Source organism: Protomyctophum parallelum (assembly GCF_964188405.1).
Source record: "Protomyctophum parallelum genome assembly, chromosome: 1".
Classification (NCBI taxonomy): Eukaryota; Metazoa; Chordata; class Actinopteri; order Myctophiformes; family Myctophidae; genus Protomyctophum; species Protomyctophum parallelum.
In genome coordinates, this window is record NC_139697.1 from 22,561,879 (window position 1) to 22,575,627 (window position 13,749).

The window sequence follows — 13,749 nt, forward strand, 5'->3', positions numbered from 1 at the left end:
GATCAGAAGCGACAGAACATCAGGACATCCCTAATTGCAATAGTAATTGCAAGAGTTACAAAATACAAATTCCATCTAATCAGGAGAGAGTGTCGTGCAAATATCACGTATCAGCTTATGTTCCAGTTCCAATGTTTTGTCTGCTCATGTTTAGGTTTCATAGCATCCAAATGTATCTTGTGTTTTAGATGTAGGGTTGCTGTGTGACTGTCCAGTGTAGGCCTACAGAAACCAAACTGCATGGTGAATGAAAAGCTTTGTTATATAAGTTTGTTCTTTAAAACAGTGAGCATTGCCATGTGCTTTAATTATCATTTACAGGGTTATGATAATAACATGAATCTTTAATATGAATAAACCTAGAGCTCATGCAGTCTGATATGAGAAACAGCGACTAGCCTATACCATATATACCACATAGTGTGCAATATTTAAGTCAAAATTAGTACAGTATAAAAATCTGTTTAACGACATTAATATATCTGCTATTTGAAGCATGTAGATCTGCTATTTTACTAAAAAGTATTGTATGGCTGTCCACGGACAAATACATGTTCATGTGGCGGCCCATTGATTGATTGATTGAAATATTTATTAACAGTTTGTAGAATTTACAGTACATTTGAAGCACAAACTCAATACAAAGACTGTTAACTGTGAGTGGACGACCCAATTAAGCATTACATTTGTTTACAACAGGGTCCACATTGTTCAATTCATCAAAACATTTAGAGACATACAAATAGACACTTCTATGTAGCTAAAGAACAGAACAGGAATTCATCATGACATGAAAAGGTTTGAGAACCACTGATGTAAGTCTAACCGGTGATGGTGTGCCCTCCAGTGGCTACCTATGCTCATTACAGCTGCTCGGTATGTCACTGACCATGGTGCTGAACAATCTTTATGTGAAAGAAAAGAAAAGAATAAAAAGTTCTGTAATAATAACAGGCCTGGCCGTTACCTGGTGCACTTACAGTATTTCACCTGCAGGGAGCAGTATTTTTAAAGGAACAACAGTGTGCACTGCAGTATTGTTATTTCTAAATGTTATATGATTGATTGATTGATTATTTAAGTGTCATGCTTTCGAAGAAGCCCAGCCCATATGGACTTACAGGACACTTTTTACAGTTTACAAAAACAATTACAATAAACCGACATGACGGTTTGGCAAACAATGATCAAGTGAATACCAAACTGACACTCCAGATCCTTACGAGGCAGATTACATAATATACAACATAAAATAAAATACCATAAAATAAAATAAAATACACCATTAGGCCTGTGACAGGAGACACATGTACCTAATTGAAGAGCTGGGATTGTCTTCTACTCCAGGCTCTAGAAACAAACTGGGCTGTCCTAAATACTTCATAATTAAATAACCAGTCTAACTTCTGTCCATCATCTTCCCAGAATAGATTACCTCAAACAGTGGAACTCTCAAATCATCATACAGAGTACAATAAAACATAAAATGAAATTCATTTTCCACATCATTTAGGTTACATACAAGCATATGCATAATCTATTCTCTTCTGGTACCGCTGAAAAACGCCCTACCTCAATAGCCAGAGGCAGGATACCAGTTCTCAGCTGGGCACACAATGACCGCTGGTTTCTGGTTAGAAAGGATTTGACATACAGTTCTGTACCAAATAGAAAATAGAAAACCTATACATTCAAATGACTTGAGTCTTTTGAGCATTTTTAGATAATGTAGGCCAAGGTGTGTGTTTGTGTGTGTGTGTGTGTGTGTGTGTGTGTGTGTGTGTGTGTGTGTGTGTGTGTGTGTGTGTGTGTGTGTGTGTGTGTGTGTGTGTGTGTGTGTGTGTGTGTGTGTGTGCGTGTGTGCGTGTGTGCGTGTGTGCGTGCGTGTGTGTGTGTGTGTGTGTGTGTGTCCTTGTAATACTATACTAGTGAGTTGTGAGGGTCAAATGTTCTCACATATAGCAGAATTTGACACTCACAAGGCAAAAAAAAAAAAATTTGCACAAAATGATCAAGCTGGCTTTTCAGCAGCAATTTTTGCTTTATAGTAAGAAAAAAGAAAAAAGAATGGAATCCATCCTAAAATGTCTTCACAAGTAAACGTGTGTGTGCGCTCTGAGTAGCACTGAGTAACCTAGCTGTCATGCTCAATGATGCCAAAGTGCAAGTACGCCGCTGAAGGTGTTGCTATGACAACCAGCAGTCCAGCACTGAAGCATACTCTTTTCAGGTTGCGGAAATATGTTGGTGTATGTGTATATTTAAATGGGCACCACCTTGCGGCAAAGTACAAAGAGAGCAGTAGAGCACTGATGCACGCACATTTCACGAGGCGGTTTTAGCATTGCACAATACTACTCGAGTGACTGGGTGTCAAATGGAGTTCACGCACTCTCGTGTGGTTGCGAGTGGCGTGGGGGCGTGTGTCAGGGGTCAGGGCCAGGGGAGGCTGAGAGGCTCTGCGCCATGGACGGAGTGTGGGAGGATAACAGCCCTGTTTTGTTCCATCCATGATCGCTGTCTGGTTGAGTGGAGCGGTTGGTTGTTATGAATGTCAAAAGTGCCAACAGGGAAAACCCTTTAGAGGTTTACTCAGGGAAAGTATTTATGTACTTACATAACACGTGTGTGTGTGTGTGTGTGTGTGTGTGTGTGTGTGTGTGTGTGTGTGTGTGTGTGTGTGTGTGTGTGTGTGTGTGTGTGTGTGTGTGCGTGGGTGGCTATGTTATTGATTATATTAATATTTTGGGTGTAACCGTTCTGAAGACACACACAATTGTTGATATAACGTTGCATTGCAACTACCACCGTTAATGTATAGTGGGTGCAGATTTGAGATGCATTTGCAATCTCTGTGGACTGTGTGCTTCAACATGATCGCACGCTTGCATACAACAAGGTACTGCTCACCGATGACGTATACCGACAGCGGGTGCTGCCTGGTGGCCCTTCCCATGAGCTGCTACTGAGAAGAGAGGCGTTGGGCCTGACCTTCTACCGGTGTGTCCTTCCGCTGTCGAAACAACAGTGGGTGGAATTTGGGCCCATGGGATCAACCACACTATTTGATTGATTAATTGAAATATCTATTAACAGTTTGCAGAATTACAGTACATTTCAAGCACAACTCAATACAAAGACTGTTAACTGTGAGTGGACGACCCAATAAAGCATTACACTTGTTTACAAGAGTGTCCACCTTGTTCAATTCATCAAAACAAATACAGTGAGGGGAAAAAGGGGTGGGGGGGGATTCAGATTTTACGGGGGCCAGTTTCGAATTGCAGCCTTGTTTTAAGGGGCTTTGAGGTGCTGTGGTACCAAGAGGTGCATGCATAGTCAAATAAACCTTGTACGAGGGCTCCTGTTAGGGTCTCCAAGGTGTTTTTGTTGACTACAGAGAACAATATGACACCGTCTGCAATGCAGGAGTGTACTGCAGGAAATTGTTGTATCGTGACGAGGACATATGCCTTGATTTTGTTGATGTAACTTTGCTGCACATGAACTATTTATGTCCTTGTATGCAATTTCCCCTGTGTGGACTGGACATGTATAAATTGTTAAAATGTGTTTGTTTGCTCTAGTTCTCCCTATCCACCTATGGTCACTTTGTGCTCTTCACTTCCCATGTGTAATGCAAAGGAAATGTCAACAGTCTAAAGAGCCTGTTCATTGCCCCTCCTCCCTTTATCAACAGAACCCTTCTACACACTAGAATGATGTGTGTTGTGTTCATTTTACTCTGAGTGTCCAAACATGTTGTACACTCTCGGGAGTTACGAACATACATTAACACTGAGAACCCCCCCCACACACACACACCCCTCTGGAACACTGTGTCAGGGATGTAATCAGTGGGATGTGGATGACTGCCGCAGAGTGGGGTTCGGAAAGAGATCCTATATTACAACTAAAAGCGTGGCCAGACCATAAGAGCATCAAAATGTCCTTATACGACCCATCACTGTACCATGTATGAGACCCTCAACTGGCTAGATCTCAAATCTAGAAGGCATTCCCATTGGCTCTTATTAATTTTCAAATGTATTCATTTTAACTACCCGGAATACTTAAAACAGTATCTGCATCCATTTAGCTCACCATATAATCTGAGGAACACAGAGTATGCCTACCTCACTGTCCCCACTAACATCAGGAAAGTAATCGGCCGACGTGCTTTCAAATTCAAAGCTCCAAATGACTGGAACAATCTCCCCAGCTCTCTCAGATCAATCAACTCTGTCAATATCTTTAAAGTCTCCATCCTCACTTATCTTCAAATACCCTGCTCTTGCTTCTGATATGCCTCAGTTTGTTTTTTCTTTTTCTTTTTTCTTTTTTACACTTTAACCTGCAAATATACTGTAAAATTGTGATCTATGCATGTGCACATTTGTAATTGTATATCTATATATCTATCTAATCACACTTTGTTATCTTATCACTCTGAGTATCTATCTAAAATGACGCTAAAGCATTTGCACATGCCACACAGTATACAGTATGTAACAGTTTGTTTCTGATTTTGTCTTTTTTTATTTTATTTTTATTTATTTATTTATGAACTATGTCCATTATACCATGATGCATTAAGCCCCTTATTTTCTGGGTGATTAGGTGGGGTTGGAGCGGCCAGCTTGGGAGAGCTTTTCTGTTTTTTGTTTTGTAATGTATGCATGAATGTACTTGTTGTAACGTTTCTGTCTATTGTATTGCTCTGTATTTGATGTATGTTGCTGGACCCCCTCGAAAACGAGATGATGCATCTCAAGGGGATATCCTTTTTCAATAAAGGTACATATCAAAATGATAAATAGTCTGCGTTTTATAGCATCTTTATCCAAAGTGTGTTGTGTGTGATAACTATGCAACGTAACAGGTAAATGGTGCATTTACACAGCACCTTCATCCAAACACTTACAGCAGAGGAAACCATGCAGAGGAAAGCCTGCTGACAATTATCGCCTTTATCGCCTCTCTCATTCTATCAGAAGGAACGTGTTTCAATTCGCACATCCACTGATGGAGGAGTTTTGCCGTCTGGCAGGAGATTCCTGCCTCCACACACAGCCATTACAGGTGTGAAAAACACGTCACTGGCAGTATGTACAGTACAGTGTGTGTGTGTGTGTGTGTGTGTGTGTGTGACTGTGTGTGTGTGTGCGTACATTCTCTCTCTCTCGCACACACGCATGCACACACAATGTCTCAATGACTCTGCATTATGTGAAATTAAAGGAAAGAACATGATATATGATAAATATACAGATGATTGGAGATAATACAAAATAAATAATCCTTTTCTTTTCTTTTCTCAAAGTAGTAACCTTTTGTAGATTACAGTACAGCCGAACACTTATTTCTACACTTACACTACTCTACAGATATTGTTGTGAAAGTCCTTCCCAGCACTGTTGGAGAAGTTCCCACAATAGAGGGTATGCACATGCATAAAGTGAGTGGCAAATCGAGTGGCAAAGTGAGTTTAACGTTGTTAAACAACGTTTAATGCAATCAGATATAGAACCTTACTGTATGGAATGTACAGTATGGGCTGTCAAGGCCAGAAAGTAGTTTTTTGCCACTCAGTAGGTGTTCCCACATTAACTTCCAGGTATATGATGATGTCACGTGCATAGACTCTATATCAATGCACTGCACTCGTATATTGCTTTGCTTTCACTCTGTTGTTCAGCTCATCCCAGAGCCCAGATCAGCAATGGATTCAATTTAAAGCCTTTCTGTCTTGTTCTTTAGTACCGACATAGCCTGGGGTATATGTTTTGGATCATTATTGCCTAGGAAGTACCCCTGACCTGGCTGACCAACTACTGTAGGCATATGGACCAGATATTGCATGTGTGGCAGGATGGGCGTGAGTTCACCACACTGTCACGGCCCATCCCCCACGCACTCATCAGTGGCTGATTGATGTCTGCATGAACACAGTGTGTTTCCCTGTTGCTCGTTAGCTGGTTCGGTTGTCTCTTCTGCTCGTCGTGGCTGCCACACCATGCTTGGTCAGCTGGTGTGTCCACAGAATACAGTGCTTGGTTTGCACATCGGTGCAGCCTCGGGGCTACACCTGAGGAGTCCTGCTTGGCCTGCTTAGGAGTCCTGCTTGGCGTGTGGTGAAACAACACCATGCCACCCAGTTGTCCTCTTACCTCATGGCTACCGCTGCAGTGAGCACGACGACTGTGCGTTGGCCTCATTAAAGCCCGGGCCAGCACCACACCTGCTGCTTTGCTGGGGTTTACCCTTGGACTAGAGTCTAGACAACATCTCCTGCATATGTCTGACGTTCTTTAAGTCCACACACTCCCATTTGCAACCGGTTTTATTGCATGAATTACTATAGGAAAACCGGCAAACAATATATTTCTCTTCACCTTTCACAATCTCAGCTCATCAATTTATGAATTGACACCCTGTAACCACCGTCCTTCCTCACTAGCTCTATCTTCTCTTTCACTACATCTCCCTTTCCACTTCTCTCCATCCCTTTTTCCTGCACGCTATCTCCCCTGGCCAGTGAATCAATAGCTGGGAATTATTGAACTGTACAGAGAGGGTTGAAAAGTACTCTCAATGGGGGTGTGTGTCTGTGTGTGTGTGTGTGTGTGTGTGTGTGTGTGTGTGTGTGTGTGTGTGTGTGCACTTTATTGCTGTAAAGTGCAGCAGAGAGAGAAAGAGAGACAAACTGAGTCAGGGTGGGAAAACTGTGTGATAGTATGGCAAAAAGGAAAAGCAATTTGTTGTTCAGTCTCTCAGCTCCTCCATTGCGCACGGATCAAAAGAACCATCAACACAGCGCTCTGGAAGAGTGGAGAGAGAGATGAGAGAGATGAAAATAGATTCTCTCTCTTGTTCACTCACTCACTCAGCTCATGCATACTCACGCACACACACACACACACACACACACACACACACACACACACACACACACACACACACACACACACACACACACACACACACACACACACACACACACACACACACACACACACACACACACACACACACACACACACACACACACACACACACACACACACACACACACACACACACACACACACACACACACACACACACACACACACACACACACTGTACTGTACAGAGAGGACACCTGTGTATTGCCTACCACCTGATGGTCTTTGATTCCTGTTGTGCTTTAATCTGGCCGGTGTTCCGTCTACGTTTGAAGAGACAATCCCTGTCACCTTCTCTCATTCCTTTCCTCCTTTCTACTCTCTCTCTCTCTCTCTCTCTCTCTCTCTCTCTCTCTCTCTCATGTGGGTTCAACACACTTATAAGTCATAGGCCTATAGTGAGTGTACAGATATATTAACATATGCACAGCACAGCACACAAACATATAAAATCAGATCAGAAATCCAGAAATGGCTGCTGCACGTTATCTGTAAAGACATTTCCACACGTTGTGAGCTTGCAGTTCACCTACGTATACTTTCCATGCACAAAAATAGTTGAAAAACTTAAGGAAGCAATGATCAGAAAGGAAATTAGATTAGATGAGGTTGTTATTATTGGTATAGTTTCAAAGAGAAAACCCTGTTTTTATATTGCACCATGCACCATGCTGTACTGCATTTCATATTTTGTATTGTGATGTTTTTTTTGCCTGGACCTGCTGGAAGAATAGTCTCCACTACGGTGTAAATTAATGGGGATCCTTAAAAAACAATACACAATACCCGACCAGGTAGCACTTTACAATAATGACCCGTTATAAAGCATTTATAAACGTTTATAAGCAGTTTGTAGACTATTAACAAATCATTAACAACCTGTTTGTTGACATTTGTAAATTATTACTAAAACCGTTATAAATATGGTTACAAATCATTTATAAGGTATTAGTAAGTAGTAAACTATTCATTAATAAGCCATTTATACATCTGTAAATGATTATTAAATAATTTGTAACTGATGTTATATAATATATACAAGCTATTTGTATATTTGGGAAATGTGTTTGTTCATGTTTAACATTCCTAAAATATCTATAAATCCTTAGTACATGTTATTAAGTGCCCTATAGTAAAGTGACGACAGTTCATCATTTACAACTGTCTGTTAATGTGTTTGTTCATGTTTAACATATGCTTTGTAAAACATTCCTAAAATATCTATAAATCCTTAGTAGGCTACATGTTATTAAGTGCCCTATAGTAAAGTGACGACAGTTCATCATTTACAACTGTCTGTTAATGTGTTTGTTCCTTAGAGTATATATGAATAGAGAAGACACCCGAGTTCTCCTCCCATCCACTTGCATTAAGTTGCTCAAAAGCGCATGAGGCGATTTCACTCCTCCTTCCATGTAAGAACAGAGTGCATTCTGGGATGGATTGGCCTCAAACACATGAACGCGCTGCCGTTGACTATCATTGTGCCGTTTGTGCGCGTTCACGTATGAAACATTCGTTCACGTGTCATGGCCTCAAACACATGAACGTGCGCAATGATAGTCAACGGACCAGCGCTGGCTCGAGCTGCAATGACAAATTCGGCCACTATGTCCATTTCACCTCAGGGTTTCCTCCGGGTGCCTTCTCTATTCATATATACTCTAAGGTTTGTTCACGTTTAACCCTACATTTTATGTTGAAGATGTTGTGTTGCATTGTGGGTAATCCTCAGTACAGAGGAACTCCATACTGAGGGTAAGATGGTCTGGTCTCCTGTTTGCTCAGGCACAAACAAATTAATTACAAACATCTAAGCTTCATATAAGTAGCCATATATGCACTCATGTTTACATAGTGTTATTCAGTAACATTCGTTTTTGTATGACATGGTATCATATGACATTGTTTATTTAATTGTTTGAAAAACATGTTAGCTAGCTGTTAGCACAGCTGTTAGCTGTGCTGTGTAGCCTGTGTTACATGAGAATTCACTGACATGGAGTATAACATACTCCATACTCCACATACTCCATGTCAGTGAATTCTCATGTAACACAGGCTACACAGCTGCTAACAGCTAGCTAACATGCTAACCGTTTTTCAAACAATTAAATAAACAATGTCATATGATACCATGTCATACGAATGTTACTGAATAACACTATGTAAACATGAGTGCATATCTGGCCACTTATATGAAGCTTAGATGTTTGTAATTAATTTGTTTGTGCCTGAGCAAACAGGAGACCATCTTACCCTCAGTATGGAGTTCCTCTGTACTGAGGATTACCCACAATGCAACACAACATCTTCAACATAAAATGTAGGGTTAAACGTGAACAAACACATTAACAGACAGTTGTAAATGATGAACTGTCGTCACTTTACTTTAGGGCACTTGATAACATGTACTAAGGATTTATATATATTTTAGGAATGTTTTACAAAGCATATGTTAAACATGAACAAACATTAACAGACAGTTGTAAATGATGAACTGTCGTCACTTTACTTTAGGGCACTTAATAACATGTACTAAGGATTTATAGATATTTTAGGAATGTTTTACAAAGCATATGTTAAACATGAACAAACACATTAACAGACAGTTGTAAATTATGAACTGTCGTCACTTTACTATAGGGCACTTAATAACATGTGCTAAGGATTTATAGATATTTTAGGAATGTTTTACAAAGTATATGTTAAACATGAAAAACACATTTCCCAAATATACAAATAGCTTATATATATTATATAACATCAGTTATAAATTATTGAATAATCATTTACAGATGTATTATACATGGCTTATTCATGAATAGTTTTACTACTTACTAATACCTTATAAATAATTTGTAAATTTGTTATAAAGGTTTTAGTAATCATTTACAAATGTAAACAAACAGGTTGTTAATGATTTGTTAATAGTCTACAAACTGCTTATAAACGTTTATAAATGCTTTATAATGGGTCATTACAAATGATTTAATAAACATTTACAGATGTATATAAATGGCTTATTAATGAATAGTTTACTACTTACTAATACCTTATAAATGATTTGTAACCATATTTATAACGGTTTTAGTAATCATTTACGAATGTCAACAAACAGGTTGTAAATGATTTGTTAATAGTCTCCAAACTGCTTATAAACGTTTATAAATGCTTTATAACGGGTCATTATTGTAAAGTGCTACCAACGACGAGTATAAACAACATTATTCATTCACTCGCTCATGTTGAACCCAATGGCACGAAACCTCAATAAATACACCAAGCAGTTATTTTGGTCCCTTTTATCTCATTCATCAATTGGAGTCCACTGGAATAAATGTAGCTCTACAAGAATAGATGATCTGCTTTGTTTCATGATGGGGAGGGTTGGGACGGGATGGGATGGGATATATAGTGTGGGCTGGGCTGCAGGGAGATGGGGTGTGATGGGATGAGATTGAGGGTGGGGCGGGATCGCAAAGTTGATAATGAGCAGAGGGGTGTGTACAGACACAGGAGAAAAAGGAATTTAGGCCTACTTGTTCCCACATAGGACAGGTTTTTCCTCAGGATTTCACCCTCTCTTGCTCCAAAATGTTCCCCTAAATTAAAACACGTTCTTCCTTTCTATATACTCTTTTATCTGCCATGTTGTATTTTACCATCATCTCTTCCTCTTTTTATCTGATAACTCAAACTTTGGGGAACTTCTTTCCCCAAACTTATTTTGGTTTTGCCTTCCACTCCTCTCCTCTCCATGTCAGACACCTCTCTGGCCCAATGGAATTCTCTCCATGAGATGAAGGACTGAGGGGTGTATCCTTTGGAAGCCCCCCTCCCATCTCCATGGAAACTGGGACAGCTTCACAGTGTAGCCATGGCGGACAAATGGCATTTCACAGGTGTGTGTGTGTGTGTGTGTGTGTGTGTGTGTGTGTGTGTGTGTGTGTGTGTGTGTGCTTGTGCGTGTGCGTGTGCGTGTGCGTGTGCGTGTGCGTGTGCGTGTGCGTGTGCATGTGCGTGTGCACACATGTACGTTGTACGCACAGTCGCGCACACATGTACGCACACACACTGTCTCCTATACACATAGGGGTCAATACTCAAACAAAACCTGTGCAATTATTGTTTAAGTGTAGCTGAGCTAGAGTATAAGCCTTTTAGTCTACAGTATCTGCACATATGGCTGCCCACCCCTAGACCAGGATTAAAACTTGCAGTTGCATCAAGGTGTAAAAAAGAAAGAAGAAAATCCTATACTGTTCCTTTCCACCCAGCTCCTCCTGACTCCTCCCTTCCTCTCCTCCTCCTCTCTCCTCCCTAACTCATTACCACATGTAATTAGGTATGTGTCACATTGACTTACAGTAGCAACCATTCCTGTTCCACCCCTTTTATTCGCTTTTTCTCTAAGGCTCGTTTTACCATAAGCCCCCCACCCCCTATCCCTTCCCCCCCCTCCATCTCCATCTCTCTAATAAGTAAAGCCAGTGAACTGGATTAGTTGTATGAATTGAGGTGATCGTCATGGTTGCCTGCCTGCACCCTCCTTCCCTTCCCACTTGTTATCCTTCTTTTCTCTCTCCTCCTGTCTTATTTTTCCCCCTCTGTAATGATTAAGAGGCCCACCGCCCGACCGCCGTGTGGGTGGCTCATTAGCGCCTATACCAGCCTATACGGACAACAACGTCTTCTTGCGCGACAAGAGAAGGAAAAGTTTTGGTGCCCTGGAAAAGTTCATTCTGTATCATTATTCAGGACTGAAGGCTCACTGTCTGGCACTGAGACTCGACTGAGTGGGTAATCTTGTAATAACAGTCACTCCTCCAGAGATGACCTCTTCAATTTGACAAAGAGTCTAGACCTCCCATTTTACAGGATGTCACGTTCAGCGCATCACTCGTGTTCAATATATTTACAGAATGTTATTGTTCATCAGTGTGGATGCTCACATCATTATCTTTGTGAATTCTTCGCGACCCTTATCATGCAGTCTCCACTCTCTGCATTTGTGACAGAGAGAAACACGCAGTCCTCTGTTAAAATTATTTTGCTATAGAGAAATCTCTGTGTTCGTGAGGTTATTTTGAACATTCTAAATTATTATATGGCAAATATTAACTCTTTATGGGTTTCTTTATGTGACACGACCTTGCAGATCTGCTATTTTCACTATTCTTTTTAAATTGCTGCCTATAATAACCTGCCGACAATTGGTTGGAACTTGGACTTCAGGCTGAAAGTATAGTAGTTAATACTGAGACTTGGAACGCTTCTAATGTTATAGTAGCCTACACTATTTCATTGAAATCCTACTGTAACCTCTGTCCATACCTAAAACACATCACATGACCAATCAGTCACCCATGCATGCACTGCTGGGTTTATCACATTTGACACGACAGCCATGCCATGACAACAACAAAATCCACAAAACAGTGTACTTGTACATTCAAAGATTGAATGCCGATGTCGGACGATCATGTCCATCCGTCCAACAATTTGGCCCCGAACAAGGTATCTCAAACCAGTACTGGCCATAGGCACCTTCATTGTCCCAGGAGGATGAGCCCTAGTAATTTTGGTGACTCCTGAGGCCTTTCCTCTGGTGACACCCTTAGGCCAAAACCTCCACTTGCACACAGGATATCTCAAATTTGAACGGGTGGATTGCCACAAAATTATTTGACCATGACCGTGAGTGATCCTCTACTATAGTGGTGGGCAACTTTGACAATGAGAGGGCCACTATATTTCCACACTCACTCCAGAGAGCCACATTGCATACTGGTGTAGAAATAATAGCCGATCTCTTGTGGAGCTATTTTTTGCTATATTTGAATTGAAATACTGAATAATTCTTTGCTATATATTTTTGAATTGGAATCCTGAAAAGTAATTTTTTTAATTTAATTTCAAATGCATTTAGTAATAGGTATGTTAACTTTATGAACTTAAAGGCAAATACAGTACATTGGACATAAAAAAAGACAATAGCATTTTAATACTAGTAATTAGCTGAAATCAATAATAAATCAATAATATATGTTTGGATATTAACCTGCGGGCCGCATTAAGTGATGGTGGGGGCCGCATGTGGCCCCCAGGCTGCCAGTCGCCCGCGGCCCATGTATCTAGTTCCTCCAATAGGCCACATGCAGTCCTGCATGTGGCCCCTGGGTTGCCAGTCGCCCATGTATCTAGTTCCTCCAATAGGCCACATGCAGTCCTGCATGTGGCCCCCGGGTTGCCAGTCGCCCATGTATCTAGTTCCTCCAATAGGCCACATGCAGTCTTGCATGTGGTGACACATGAATGAGCCATCACGTCGCTGCTCCATTGATCGGCGTAATGAATGGCGCTCCTCCTCAGGCCCACTGTTAATTCTGTGTGTGTGTGTTTGTGTGTGTGTAAACATCAGCTGTGAATGTGATAATTACATGTTAGCACACATTATTTTCGGTCACACTCTAGACTCTGCAGCCTTTCCCTCCCTCCCTCCCTCCCTCGCTCAGTCGCTCATTTCCATGAGAGGACAGGAAAAGAGAAGAGATAAAACAAATTTATGTTTTTTTATGTTTTGTTACCTCCTATTATTGCCTCTGCTTGTTTGGTCATCATATCACTGGAGACTGGGTTTATATCAACAATTGTGTGTCTTCACTCACGCACGCACGCATGCACACACACACACGCGCACACACGAACACACACACACACACACACACACACACACACCCACACACACACACACACACACACACACACACACACACACACACACACACACACACACACA